We start from the raw sequence: 15,035 nt of genomic DNA, 5'->3' as shown, positions 1-15,035 counted from the left end.
TCATACTCAGATTTCAAAGACCTAACAGTGTTGCAACTTGCACAGCACATCATGCTCAGAGTACTTCATGCAGAAGTATCAATCAAGAATTTTGTGTGCTTACGCTTAGGGTTGCTTAATTTTGTGATTCATGTGGAGGGCCACCTCTAACAACAACCACAACAATAAAAAAAGATGCTCTGCAGCAAAAATGTAAAACCTAAAGTTGGATCTTTGGGCTGCGAAGTACAGTGATTTTGCACAGGAATTGCACACACCCCATCTACTGGCTTTTTGGAAGACTGAGAATTGTAACGGTGGGAAAGCATGTTTACCTTGCATTGGAGTTATTTACTGAGCAATACTGCTAAGTTTAGCGCTTGATGAAGATACCGGAGACAACCAGGTGAGGCACAAAGCAATCCAGAACTGACAAAAGTGTTCAGAGCCTACAATGGTAGAAATGCAGGTCATAGGCTAAAAAAAGCAACCTAAATTGTCACAGCATCTTGTACATTGTGACAGAAACCTAGTAGAAGAATAAGAGAAAATATTTCAGCTGACAAAGGTGTTGAATGTGCCGCGTGCCTGCTGTGAGGCCTGCCTTGCTGCCCTTAGAGGAGAGGCAGGAGTAACATCCAGCAGAGCAGATAAAGGCAGCAGACATGCACCCACAGCAGAGACTTCAGTCAGTGTTGCTGTTGTGCCACCACTGCAGCACTCAGGGAGCACAGCCAGTGTAATTTTTAATTCAAGAAGGTTGCATGCCATATCATTAGAAGAATTCACAGCAAACTTCAGTTGCCGAGTCAAAAAGGGAACTCAAGTTCCGCTCTGTCAATCAGGATGTTTGATCACGGCAAATCAAAGAATCTGCTCAGCTCTGCTGAAAGCTTCCCAAAGCCAATGCAATTTTCCACTCCTCTAGTAGTCTGCAATGCTTTTATAGCAGATGGCAAAAGTACTGAGATTAAATCCAGTGCTAACAGCAGCTGAGAACACTGATAGTTTTGCCATTGGAGGGTCAAATAGTGACTTCTTTTCCAACAAATTAGTAAAGCTAATATACCCCAACTGCCGTGCCAATGATACTGGCCAGAGTTTGCCTGTTCATTTGCAGGCAAGGGCTCACAGAAGTGGCTGACAACAGGTAGGCTGTTATTGACAGTTGAAATATATAGTGGTCCATGAGATGGATTAGGTGGATTCTCTACACTCTTTTACTTTACACCCTGGATTTCAAATGAGTTTCTTTAAGAAGCATTTGGTACTAATATGCCAGTGCTTTGTCATAAAGAGGCATAACAGATATGATTTCTAGCAAAAGCTGAAATTATAAAAATTTTATTTGCATATAGGGTCAGAGATGTTTTGAAAACAGACTTTTCAGTTGTCTATGATGTTTGAAGGAACTCACTGTTGCAGAAAGAAAATAATGTCTTTTCTTCATTTGCTACTGTCCTCATCATGGACCACAGTCTGTTCTTGCATCCAGTGTGACTTCAGCACAGTGGCCTGGGGTCAGGGTGATGTAATGCACTAAATGTCCAGTTTTCAAACAACAGATAAAACTTCATTTTAAAATTCATTTCTGTCATTACTCGAAGCGTTTTAAACCAACCATTTGGTAAGAGGCTACTGTTGCTGCTGACCCCTTCTTTCCATTTTCTGTGCCAAAGTTGTGAAGGTATAGTACTGTTTTAAGATGTACACCAGCCAAGGAGAGCACAGTGATGTGAAACTGGTATTTGCGTTTTGTCAGTACCAGCAAAGGTGTGTCTGCACAAAGCTGTGAAAACTATCAGCAGCTCAAAGCAATTTAGATCTTCACTTGTTTGTGTGCCAGGCAATCTTAAAGAGCTGCAGATCTCTCTCTTCTAAGTGCTAATATCTTAGTACCTGCAGCTATATCAAATCCACAAGTTAAAATAGCATATTCATCAATTTCTAGGAATACACCACAGTTTGGATGACACATTATTCCAGTGCTTGGTTTCTTCTGGACCTGAAGGCATCCTAGAGGTCTTAAAATTCAGCCTTTCTTCAGCTCCAACTGGAGCTGGACCAAGCGTTCAGTGCTGGCACCAGACCCACTGCAGTGCCAGAACATTTTAGAAACTAAGCCAATAGCTGGGGAGGTGTTTTCAGGAACCCTATGCAGAAGGCACCTCTGCCAACAAGGTTCAGTGAGGTTTCTGCTGGTGACTTGAGAAGACATATTGAATATCAACTGGTATGTTTATCTTCTTTAAACACTGAACTTCCTTTCAAATAACATCTAATAGGGTAGATTACTGTTTTAATACTAATGGAAACTGATCAAAAGACCCTGGATTATTTATTTGGCTGGCTTACCTTAAAACCTTTTCCTGCTTCAGTTTCCATGCAAAATATATCAAAACAGTATTCCTATGAATGGAGAGCCTACAAACTAACCATTGAAGGAGATGAGGAAAACTGGGTTATGGATAAAAATGACAGAAATCTCTCAGACCAACTTATAGACTTTCTCCACAAATACAAGAGTTACTTAGGAAAATAAAACTTATGGAATCATGCTATATAAGGACATTTGAAAATTCTATTCCTTATCTAAAAAAGGCAGTTTCTTCTCAGTTGCCATCATGGTTCATTTGTCTAAGGACAAAAGTGGCTAGCAAACTAGCATAAAAAAAAAAAGGAACAATTAAATACTGGCATTTTAAGCACTGTCTATAAGCAAAGATAGACAGCAGTGGTCAAATGACAACTGGCCAGCTCTCCCTCTGTGTCTGTTTGAAGGGATGATGGCTGGATGATGGCTGGATCAAGGCTATCAATTCATTTAAATGCAGAAATACTTTTATGATTTCAAGGCACAACAAGTATTTCTTTTTGTCTGCACACTTTCTAGAAAACATGAACACTAACTAGATGCAGAACATAGATGCCTATTAACAACAATTACTTTTATGTCTAAGAATTGACAAAAAAACCACCAGTGTATTCCAAAGGCATTCGCTCACAAAGCAAACTCACTCCATGCAAGCCCAAGCACAGAAACATGATAGTATCTCATTTATGTTCTCTCAGCAGGTTGTACTGGGTCCTCCAGATTCTGGGTTTGCCTTTGAGAGCAATTAAGTTTCTGGGAGCAACAAAAGCTCTCACTATGAAAACCTGTACGCTGCACTCACGCTGAGTCTGCAGCTTGGCAAACTGAAACAACAGCACCAAGAGGGGTGTGAACTTCCCCCGTTTAACTCATCTGGGAGCATTAGTATGTAAAGGGCCATCTCTAAAACTCTGAAGCTATTTCCAAATCATGTCTTTGTCCAGTGCCCAAACAGCCAGCTGCTGCTGTGATTTGGAGAACATTTCAAAAGCCCCTCTCAGCCTGGAAAAAAAAAGAAATCCCTTTGCTCACTGGCCTGCACATAGGAAACTCTACAAGTTCAGCTAATGTGAACTGTTCTAATTGCTCAGCAAGATGGAGTACTCTTACTTACATAACAGCATGTCCAGAAACCACGATGAAACCTAGGTCCTGCTGTGCTATGCACTGTGCAAACATTTGCTCCATGGAGTTTACAACTTGCACAGAGTAAACTGTACCTAAGGGAAGACAAGGGCAAGAAGCACATGTAGAGAAGTTAAGCAACAGGTGTTTCACACAACTAGTGGGTGAATGCTGCTTCTGAATTATTATAGTACAGGAATGCTGCCTAATCAAAAAATAGATCTGTGATATGTCGCTAGCTGCATAAAACAAACAGAATAGCAGCAAAGTCAAACTACTAAACATTCCAACCTCTGCAACAAAAGCCCTAACGCTGTTCAAACAACAGTGCCTGGACAAGGCACAACATCTTTTACCTCCTCAAGAAAATAAAAATCCAAAGCCATTTTCCATCACTGTACTTATTCTACCCATACTACAGAGAGAAATGATCTTGTGAAGCTACAGCAAGAGTGGCAAGATGGTCTGACAAAGGAGGCAGTTGGGTGCACAGAAGGGTGTATGCCAACAGGCAGCCCAACTAAACACAGAAGGGCAGGGTGGTGAGCCACCTCTTGTTTACCACAAGGCACCCTCTCCTAAGAGCATGGCCAAGGGGAGTTACTAAGGGGTTGCTCTTACACATGGAGTTCACATGGCATTTACTCTGTGGCAAACAAACTTGCCAAGACCAAAATTGTTTCACGTCAACTTCTTTTTGTGCCTTAGAATCTGCGTGCTTGGTTTTCAGGGTTGCTGAATCCTTGTAACTCCAAATGAAATCTGCTGGACAGATGCATACTCAGCACCCAGTACTCTGCTAATTTTATTTTTTTAGTTATCAGTGTACCTGTTTCCTCTGTTATACAGTAAGACACCCAACTCCTTGAACACTGTGCAATTATGTTAATTTCAAATAGTGTAATTTTCAAAATAATTTAAGCCTAGTTATGAGAGTTAATCCAGCTGTTTTCTTGCTGACAACATCTGTGGATTCATAGCCATATTTTTTTGTACCTCCCACTCACCTGTTACAATGCAAGGACTTATAAATACATCAAAATGGTTTATCAGGGAGATTTGCAAAAAATAACCAATCATGATTTTTTATCAGATTTAGAAGAACATTTCCCCTCTCACCTCCTTCACTTAAAGCTATAATCATTTTTAAAAACCAAAAGTAAGCACTTTTGGAGAGAGAAATGTGCTTAAAGACACATAATGGCAGAAGTGTAAGATGCTTGAATGTCCTTTAAGGCCTCTTAAAGTGCTTAACACCTTGAGACAGAAAGTACTAAGCAACTATGAACTTGGTCACAAATAGTTCATTACACATACAAACACATATAGACACGTCAAAAATGTTAAGCCAAGAACTAAAAGGCAAGGAAATACCAGAAATATGGCCAATTGCACAATATTTCATCTTAGTTTTTAATTTTGTGATCACACAGGGGGTTTTTTCCACAGGAAATGGTGCCATTCATGGTATAGTAGAGCTGGTATTACTGAACAAGCAAAACTCAGTAGTTTGCTTCATTCTCACTATTAAAAATGGCCCTAAACACTATGCTTTGAAGACAGAACAACTATTTCCCTATAGTTTATTTTCTGGCTGTCACCATATTACCTAACTGCCTGATTTACTAAAATTAGCACATTTTCACAACGCCCCTGTGAGAAGGTTTTTTTCCCCATTGCAGAGACAGAACTGAGACTCAGAGAGACTGAGACTGTGGACAAAGGTCCTTTCCAAACCCAGCTACACTGCTTGATGAGGTTTTCCTCCCACACATGTGCTCAGCACCAGCTGCCCCTCTTCCTGTGCTGACTGTCTCCCTTCAGAAGTGCTAGCAGTCTGGTCTAAAAGTGTTTTGTAATCCATTATGGTGAAAATAAACTGGAGCAGCTACAAACTACTCTTTACACTCTTTCATGCTAACCCAGTTTTGCCTCCAACCAGCTGGGGAACACTCACCAAAGAAGGTCCTTTCCAAGGAGAGGTACAGTGAGCACATGGGAAGCTTGTGCTGACACAGGCAGACCCAAAAGAGAACATCTGCACGTAGCTACATGTCAAAGTCATTATCAGGGCTGAAACTTTTAAATGCAGACAGATTTATTCTATTTGAGGAACTGAGATAACTGCAAGCTATCAAGGATCTCATGTATGAGAAAAAAGCTGTAGCGTTAAGACACCCAATTTGCATTCACAGATTCATGTTGACAGCACAGGGATAGCAAGATTAAGGTGTACAAACAGGTGGAAAGAGATGCATTCACACAAGGTACTACTGCCAGCAAGACACTTGTTGCATCCTCTTTTTGGAGATTGTTTCTCCACCACTGAGCTGCACAAACAAACTGTATGAATGTTCATCCATTTCAAGTGTGAACAGACTCAGCGGCAGTTTAAGCTAAACTGTGTGTTTTCACACCAGGGTTTTTGCACTGGTGCAGAGGGACAGCATCCACATAATTCAGTCTGCTGTCTCAGTAGGGCTACAAGGCTGTATCAAGCGCTTGGACTCAAACAAACAACCATAAGTGGAATCGTCTTGTATCTTCACACCAGACAGGACAAGCAGCATCCAAGTGCAGCCCCAGGAATCAAAAACTCCATACCAATGTGCAGAACAGAGAATTCCCATCTCTTCTATGGCTTCAGTCCTGCTGCTTCCCTCCTCAGACTCTTAACACCAGTTTCCTCCCGGTTCCTCATCTTAATCCCAATTGCATCACACAATCCACCCCTGACAGTCACACCAACTCCAGAATGCTGTCCCCACACTTGGTGCTTGTAGCCATAACCGCCCCTGAGTCTCCTGGTTCAGACAGTACCATATTCCCCACCACTTCCCCTGAGCACATCCTCCATAGCTTGTGTTCTCTCTCCATCCCCTCCTTCTGTTCCACCCTGCCTGGGCAACCAATAGCTTTGCTGGAAACAAAGGAGGACAATCTCCTTCTTCTGCCTCCTGTATGCCTAGGACCACAGCACTCCTCAGGAGACAGACGCAGAAATATCAGAGCAAGTCCTTCAGCTTTAAAATACAGCATACTCAGTGCTACCTAACAAGCTCCTGCTGTGTGGGTACAAAATGAGAGATGTCAAGAGTTTATACATTGATTGATTATGGACAAGTTTTCCTGCAAATGAAAAGGCAAATTCCTAGTACCAGGGCAAGTCTACATCCAAATTTCAAATATCCACCCCCAAATGTGAAGGTGCTACACAGCTACTCAATGAAACAGCTGGCCTATTTCTAAAAAAGGTACAATAATGCAGGGTTTTGTACCTTGTTCTCAAGACAACCTGAATCATTCATGCTGAAATGTAAAAAGGAAGAAAAATCAACACCAAACTGCCGCTGCGTTTGAAAAAAAGTAACTTTGAAAGGTTATCCTGGAAAAATACTGAATGCTGTGCAATGCGGATTGTAGGCTGTTCAACCTGCTTTTCTTACATTACTTGCTATTTTCTACAGTTATTACTGAGAAAGTCCCCCAAACAAATCCACAATGTAGAATAAAAATGAAAGACTATAGTCTCCAGTGATGCCTGGACATATCTCAACAGAAGAAATACAGAGTATAATAAAGATGATGCCCATTAGTGAGGCAATAGATGGCTAACACAGAAGACAAGACATCATTGTCTGCAGAGATTTTTTGATTCAGATATGCAAGAGACAGGAAATCCAAGTGCCACAGTCACAGCCTATTTACAAAAATTAGGAGGAAATGTTGATTAGTTTCTATAGACACAAACATTGATATTCACATTCAAGTCAAACAATTGTTCTTATGACTGCAAGCAACGTCAAACTCTGATCACTGTAGTGCAGCAGACACAGAAACACAGCAAGAAAATCTTGTGGATACATAACCTTCACCAACTAAGATGACTCGGCTACAAGAAAGCAAATAAAATTACTTTAAAGTAAACATTTAGTTCTTTCTTCATAAAAATATGTAGCTTTTCAGCAGATGACTCAAATGTGAAAGTTTGTGGTCTTTGCTCCGGCAGCCATGCAGGCTGGATTCTGATCCACTATGCAAATGACTCAAGTGTTTTTCATTTTCTAGGATGCCAGTTGCACTCCTGAACCCTCTGCAAAGGGAACCACCACTGCTGCTGAGCCTCACAAGAAAAGAGCAACGGGGTATGAAATGTTTTTTCCTCAAAGATGACTACCACCTAGTTTTATAGCATGACAGAGAGGAGTTGTAAAGTCACACTTTTGAAACAGAGGCAAAAGGTCTAACTTTCTAAATTTATTGAAAGAGGCAGGCAGATTCTTCCATGGAAAATTCCAAATTTGTGCTTTGCAGAGCATCCTTTCAAGACCGATGCTAAACCTCTCAGATTTTAAGAAAGATGTATAAGCAGGGGAAGGAAAAAAACTGCAAAATGAGTCTCACTTGCACGGGATCTTTCCCTTTGTTGGCTGGATCCTTCCTGTAAGGATAAACTTCACTTGCAGGCCTTGGTGCTTACTACTTGCTTACTACTTACTCTCCCCCCCAAAGCTAGAGGCTAAGCATGTGTTTGCAGGAGTGATTTAAAAAACAGAAGAGTCTCATAGAGCAGCAGGTGGGCAGCCTCCAAATGCAGGGGTGGAGTGAAACTACAGATGGGCTGATCTCTCAGGTGCACCACTGGAAACCAGGGAGCTGGGAACAGGTCTTTCAAAGGGTCTTATGGCACTGCTGAGACTTTCTGAAAGCCTCATAAGATAAAGGTAAGGGATCTAAGCCCCATCGTACTGTATGACACAAACTTTGTCCTGTTCAGGTGTCTTCAAACATCGCAAAACCCACATATTTCTAGCAGTAAATATAGAAACACTTGACTTTTACTGCCCATCATAGACTACATCTACACTGGAAGAATACGAAGCAATACTCTTGTATCTTTGTAACCATGATGAGAGCTGTAGTATAAAGCAAGTCTGTTTTTTTGTTTTTTTTTTTTAGCCCATATAGAGCTCTAGTTGCTGACTACTGTATTAAGTTGGACTTCCTGGCTCTCAGCTATCTGAATCAAACAAACAAACTCTGCCAACATTATTGTCTTGTCTTGTCTTCTGCATTCATGTTACATAGGTCTAATATGTGAACCAAGTTGAATTTTTTTTCCACTGGACAGGAAAATATATGTGAGAAGAACCAAAATGCATGTAGAACAGGTTATCAGGCTTTCATGGCAATCCTAAAGAGTTAGGCAAGACCAAAGACACAGAAAGGAAAATTGAAACCTTCCTCCAAGTGGAGATGAAATGAAACTAAGCCAAACGAAGTGTTCTATCACTCTCATGGTGAGCACTCTGGCTGGAGAGCTCCATTCCTCCATCTGGTGAATGTATCTTGACTAGAGAAAGAGTAACACAGTACAAGGGAATGTAGCTGCAACCTGGTGTGAGTGCCAGGCTGTGCAATGGGTTCAGCCAAATTCTCTCATTTCCAAGCTGAACTGCTGCAAGAAAGAACAAATCAAGTCCAAATATATATTATTTTCTGAAAAAGAGTAACTGCTCAGATCACAAGAGAAGACATAGATGTGTATGGCCTGACTTTTATTTCATGGGGCATACAGGAGTTAATTCTGATTCACATGAGTTTTGGATATCCAACCTAATAAACATCTACATCCCTTAGTGTCAGGCACTTAAATCAAGAGGTTGAGGCAGGTAAGCAATAACAACTCACTCTTCATGTCCTAAAAATCATCCTGATTTTCCTTTGAGTCTTCCAGGAAAATCAGATATACAGATCTCTCATGCTCACAATTCATCAGTCTCTAGACTACGTAACAAGTTCCCATAATATTCCACTTTGGCAGTGAACAGCAGCGGAAAAAAATACACTGACTAGTGAAGAAATTCAGGGCAAGAAAATAACCCTGAATTACCTGGACTGTGTCCAGGTCTCTTTACAGTTTTATGAAGAAGAATGTTAGGAAGCAGAGGATACATGCTTTGATTTAAGAGACGCAGTTTCCCAATTGCAACATGAAAAATGTGGTCTACCAAGGGGTGTGAGGAAGACTTCCATCCCTATAACTCACCTGATAGTGCTTTGGTACAAACCTACAGGAGTTTTTCTAGGTTGAAGAGCTATAACAATTTATGTCAGATAAGAAAGTGCCTCCCTGTATCTTAAGTAACACAATTCTTTAAGGTTCTGATGGTTATGGACTTGCCACAACAGACATTCTAAAGCATTAGCGAGTTTGGAACAGGAAATCTCAGGGGACAGCCTACCCAGCATATGTGAGACAGGCACAGGGCAGGGAAGCAAAGGGCTCTGAAGAGAGGATTCCTGGAGCACGAGTGAGTATCTGGAAAAAGCATCCTTGAGCTTGAGATCGCACTGGATGTGATACAGTACAGGTCTGGGCTCTTCCGCTCTCCAAGGTAACTCAGAGCAACCTTGAACAAGGAGAACAGGGCTGCTGCTCATACATGGAACACAGGTAAGAAGAGCCATGTACAAATCCCTGGTTAGGAAAAACAGCCCAGGGTTTAACCTCTGCTTCCATGCTGTAAAAGAGCTTTTAAAAGCTGTGGAGAGAAGAGAGAATTTGGGGACAAATGGCTTGATTTATTAGCCATATTTTTGCTAGAGATTTGGGGTTTTTCAGACATCCTAGCCAGCAAAGACAGAGAAAAAGAGAGTAAAATAGTTAAAGGGTCATCTGAAGGCCTGACTCTTCTGACAACTGTTAATCTAAACTTGGAAGGTAAGGCAGCAGCTGACAGAGAAATGAGAAAATAAAAGGAATTTGTGTCAAGTGGAAGCTTCATCGACAAGCACTGTCACTTTGTTTTGAAACAACACAGCAATTCAACTAAGTGCAGAAGTAAAATGCAGAGGGTGCACTGCAAGTTAGACAGTTGGACTTTAGGAGCTGATACACAGTCTGAAGTCTGCTCCACAGCCCCAAGGCACATTTCACTCTCTGAAGCAGTACCATAGAGGTAGAAACTGTTCAGTGACGTGCTACTGTCTCAGAGCGTGTAAAGGCTCTAAGTCAAGGATGTGAGTTAGCTGAGGTAACTGAGCTGTGAACACACTGGAAAAACGAGAGCAGAGAGCAACTGAATGACACCAGCACCAAACAAAAAACAACAGGGAAGGATTCAAGCAGAAGGATAGGATAGTTGCAAAGGATTTGGCAAATTTATGAAGTCAGCCCTCAGAATCACTGAGCTCCTATAAGCCTGTCCTTCAGCCTTTCTGTACCTTGTCTGCAAAATTATTCCACTACCAGCCAGCAGAACTGAGAACAGCTGTAGGAGGTGTGCCCAAGTAAAGCGACTCCTCCACTTTGTGAGAAAGCTCAAGGAGGAGGTGAGTAGGTTGAGGAGCTTCAGCGAGAGAGAGAGATAGAATACTGGAACTGCACCCTACCTTCCCTGGGACAGGCCCAACAGGCAGACATGATACAGGATATGATGTCTTCTCTCTGCCTGGCTGAACACGGTGACAGAAGAGATAGGGGGCAATGGTGACAAGTTCCTGCATGGTGCATTTCCTATGTCACTGCTTCACCCCCCCACATGCCCTGGCATAAAAGGTATGAGCCTAAGCAACTGAAACTGAACAACAACAAGGATAATAATGGTTCATCTTTGGAGGCCAGTTCTGTTTAATATATTTATTGACGATCTGGACAAGGCAACCGAGTGCACTCTCCATCAGTTTGAAAATGACACCAAGTTGGGTGGGAATGTTAATCTGCTGGAGGGTAGGAAGGCTCTACAGAGAGAGCTGGACAACTGGCTGAGGCCAGTTTATGAGGTTCAACAAGTGAAATGCCAGGTCCTGCACTTGGGTCACAGCAACCCTACGCAAAATTACAGGCTTGGGGCAGAGCGCCTGGAAAGCTGCCCAGCAGAAAAGGACCTGTGGGTGCTGGTTGGCAGCTGGATGAATATGAGCCAGCAGTGTGCCCAGGTGACCAAGAAGGCCAATGGCATCCTGGCCTGGATCAGCAATACTGCGGGCAGCAGGACCAGGGCAGTGATCATCCCCCCGGACTCAGCACTGGTAAGGCCGCAACTCGAATTCTGTGTTCACTTTTGCCCCCTCACTACAGGAAAGACATTGAGGTGCTGAAGCATGTCCAGAGAAGGGAAACAGAGCTGGTGAAGGGTCTGGAGCACAAGTCTGATGAGGAGATTCGAAGTGAGCTGGGGGCGTTTAGCCTGGAGAAAAGGAGGCTCATGAGGACATTATCGGTTTCTTCAACTACCTGATAGGACGTTGTAGCCAGGTGGAGACCAGTCTCTTCTCCCAGGTAACAAGCAATGGGACAAGAGGAAATGGACTCAAGCTGTGCCAGAGGAGGTTTAGATTGGATATTAGGAAAACTTTCTTCATGGAAATGGTTGTCAAGCATTGGAATCGACTGCCTAGGGAAGTGGCTGAGTCACTATCCCTGGAGGTATTAAAAAACACATAGATGTGGCACTTAAGGTCATGGTCTAGTGGTGGACTTGGCAGTATTTGGACTCAAAGATCTTAAAGGTCCTTTCCAACCTTAAGGACTCTATAGTCCTGAAACAGGAGTAAGAGCAGTTGCCTAGCTCATGCAAAGCTGTGGGAATGAAACCACAAGGGAGAGGAGAGCACTCGGAAGCTGGTCTCACAGATCAGTGAAGAGTGGTTCCCCACACAAGTAGAACCTCTGCCTGCCAAAGAAACTTAATTTTTGAAGTGCTTGCATCTCTCTACAGAAACTTGCTTAAAAATTAAGACCCATACTTAATCCCTGGGCAGAGAGTGTGTGTGAGAGGTTTCCTGGTTCTTTTGACATTACAGGATTAAAGTAATTTCCTTCTTTTCATGACTTTCTCACAATTTCAACTATCCACATCTAGATTTATTGCCCACTTAGAAAAGAAATACTATTGAAGGGACCACATCCATCAAAGTTCTTATTTCATCACTCTGAAACCTGAAATTCTTACTAAGACACAGCATTAATGGTTTCTAAGCACAAGGTCCTTTGCACATAAAGAACTCAACAGACTTTAACATCTTAACTGCTTTTAACAGATTGTGAGATCTTACACATTAGGAGTTCCCTAGACATTAGGCAATATTATCCATAAGCAAATACTGCAGGAAAAGAGAAGACCTGAAAAGTTCATAAAACAGGGAAGTGTATTTCAACAATAGAAAGTACATGCTCACAGAACTCAGAAAAGTAAATTTTTGCCCATAATTTTCATTAGTTTCAAACACAAGCTACCAGAGAAATGTCTGGCTGAAAGAAAATTGGAAAATTCCGAATCTGACTGAGCTATGTCTCTATGATTTCCTAAGATCAATTCACTGCAGCAATTAATTAGTCAGATCACTCTTTTGTAATCTTCTTCATTAGGTCACAAATTCCTGCAAATTACTCTTTTTTTCCACTACTTTCAATAATGATCTGATTGAGAAGTCATCTTTGGTAAGTTCTTCAGTTTTAATACTTACCTTAAAAACATGTCAGTTTATTATGAAGAGTGGAACAAAAAATGAAAAAAAATCTGACATGAAACAGTAAATGTTAGGCCAGAGCGCATTGGCTGTTAAGAAGAAAATACCAACAGTAAAACAAAAAACAGCTCCTCAAGCACTTGTCTTTTCAAACCTCTCTGTTTTTTCTTCTTAGGATCCACACTACTCACAACTGAATGTTTCTCATGCTTGTACTAGGGTCTCTCAGAGCCTCTTTCCACTGAGATAAAAATATGTCCTTTTGTCAACCTGTTATTAGCAATCATGGCAAGTGGTTTCATTTCTTTTTTTCTCCATGACCTTTCTCAGGTTTTGCCTACTGTTTATCTAAATGCAAAAGCTGCTGATCAATGCTTATCACTTTTCTCTTTTATTAAGTATTCAAATGAAAAGGGATGTTACTTCTTATTCAGATGTATATTCAAGCCATCTCAACTTGCACAGGGAGGAACTAGGCTTTCCCACTGACAAAACTCTGCCATGTATTTTCCTCCCATCTACCAGAATTTCTCGTATAGCACACAACTTTACTTTTTCTTTTTTTTAAATGTGTGACTGGTTATCAGAAACAAATGTTTTCCTCAGACTCATGAAAGTCAGGTTTTATGCTATCCCAATGCTAATTGAAATGATGGCCAAAACAGCAAACCCATCAAAAGTCACCTGTCAAAACAGGAATATGCAACTGCTGCTAAAAGTCAATAGATGCTGTATATTTTGTAACATGCTGCCATTTGGTTGTAGTTATTCCTCCCCAATAATTAACAGATGACAGTTTAGTTTTAAAACAAGGGTGTTTTATAATCAGTGACCCATCTATGCTGCTCAACCATCTGATCTGTCTCAAGGTCACTGTCTTCAGTAACTGGGGAAGAATTACATCATCTGTCCTACTATAGGATGGCAATTACATCATTGATCAATACTTGAGATCTTAGTGTGACCAACAGATTCATATTAGGGATGAGTTAAAACCGGGCTGATACCACAAAGTGAAACTCCTGTTTGGTTCAGCCCACATCCCTATTAAGACTAAATTATAAAACTATGAACTGTACTACTATTATTTGTAGTACAGTGCAAACAGAGCTAAGCAAAGATGGGGTAGGAAAGATGCCACAGTGGTATGCCTTTTGTAAAGACGGAGAAGATGGTCTTTGCTTTGAAGAGCTTAGATCAGCCTGAAGTGACAAGAGCAATGGAGGGTGGAGGGAAGAGGTGTAAGCAGATGGCAGCAGACCATGTTATTTTTGTAAGCCTTTGGTGGCGATGCAGTTTGAGGCAGTCACATGTTCACCTTCAACAGCAATAAGTGCTTTAAGCTATTTTAGTTTCCTCTGCCTTGAAACAGACATGGAGTTAGCAAGCAGCAAGATCCCCTTTCTCAGTGGAAGATGAGCAAACGGGCAGCCCTTAGGTCTTCTGCTCCCCTGCAGCTGGTTTAGAAGTGAAACATGAGGTTGTGCATTCAGTGAGGAAGAGATCAGGTGAATAAAAGAAGAGTGAAGGAAGGTTCAGACAAAAGAGTATACAGATGAGTGAAGTTGAAAAAAAGAGGCTCAGGGAAGAGAGAGAAGCTGGATCAAACAAAAAATTAGCTTAGAATAGAGGAAAATTATACACAGTTTGGATCCACAGTTTGTCTTCTGGCTGAAGTCTTCAGGAAGGGGCAACTCCCTCGATCCCCCTTACAGGAACCTGTTGAGGAGATCAAGCTTGCTTTGCTCACCTCTATTTGTCCAGGGCTCAAGCAGCCCTCAGGACCAGGGTAACCTGAGCAGAGCCCCACTAAAATGTTTCAGCAAAAGCACCTACAGTAAAATTCAACAGAGGGTGGTAACTCACCTATGGGGGGGGGAGGGAAATATATTACATAGCAGTACCTAGAGGCACTGACCTACTTGGCTTCAGTACAGGCATACAGTGAATGACAGCTTCTGTCTCAAATACAAAGAGCAATACATGGAATAGCAGTCCTAGGGAGAGAGAATACTACACCAGCACTTTCACTCCTGAATACACTGAATTAGGTACCAATCCATATTTCGGGACCTACATAGCT

General features: G+C 41.7%; 1 protein-coding gene across 14 annotated transcripts in view; it reads right to left on the bottom strand.

The window, feature by feature from the left end:
• The window catches only part of ATXN1 (ataxin 1), a 292,826-nt gene that overhangs the window by 109,176 nt on the left and 168,615 nt on the right, over positions 1 to 15,035 (bottom strand). The window contains exons 2-3 of one of the 14 annotated variants that reach the window (XM_017808474.1): positions 3,468 to 3,573; positions 315 to 428 (exon numbers count right to left, since the gene is read on the bottom strand). The exons of 12 other annotated variants lie outside the window; for them this stretch is intronic. The gene's annotated coding sequence lies outside the window, so the exon portion shown is untranslated. The remainder of the gene's footprint in view (positions 1 to 314; positions 429 to 3,467; positions 3,574 to 15,035) is intronic. One more of the 14 variants, XM_017808480.1, reaches the window with a different exon arrangement.

Source organism: Lepidothrix coronata, unplaced genomic scaffold, assembly GCF_001604755.1.
Source record: "Lepidothrix coronata isolate B3197 unplaced genomic scaffold, Lepidothrix_coronata-1.0 Scaffold23, whole genome shotgun sequence".
Classification (NCBI taxonomy): Eukaryota; Metazoa; Chordata; class Aves; order Passeriformes; family Pipridae; genus Lepidothrix; species Lepidothrix coronata.
Note: the sequence above shows the minus strand (reverse complement) of the source record. Positions and strands in the feature narration are given on the sequence as shown.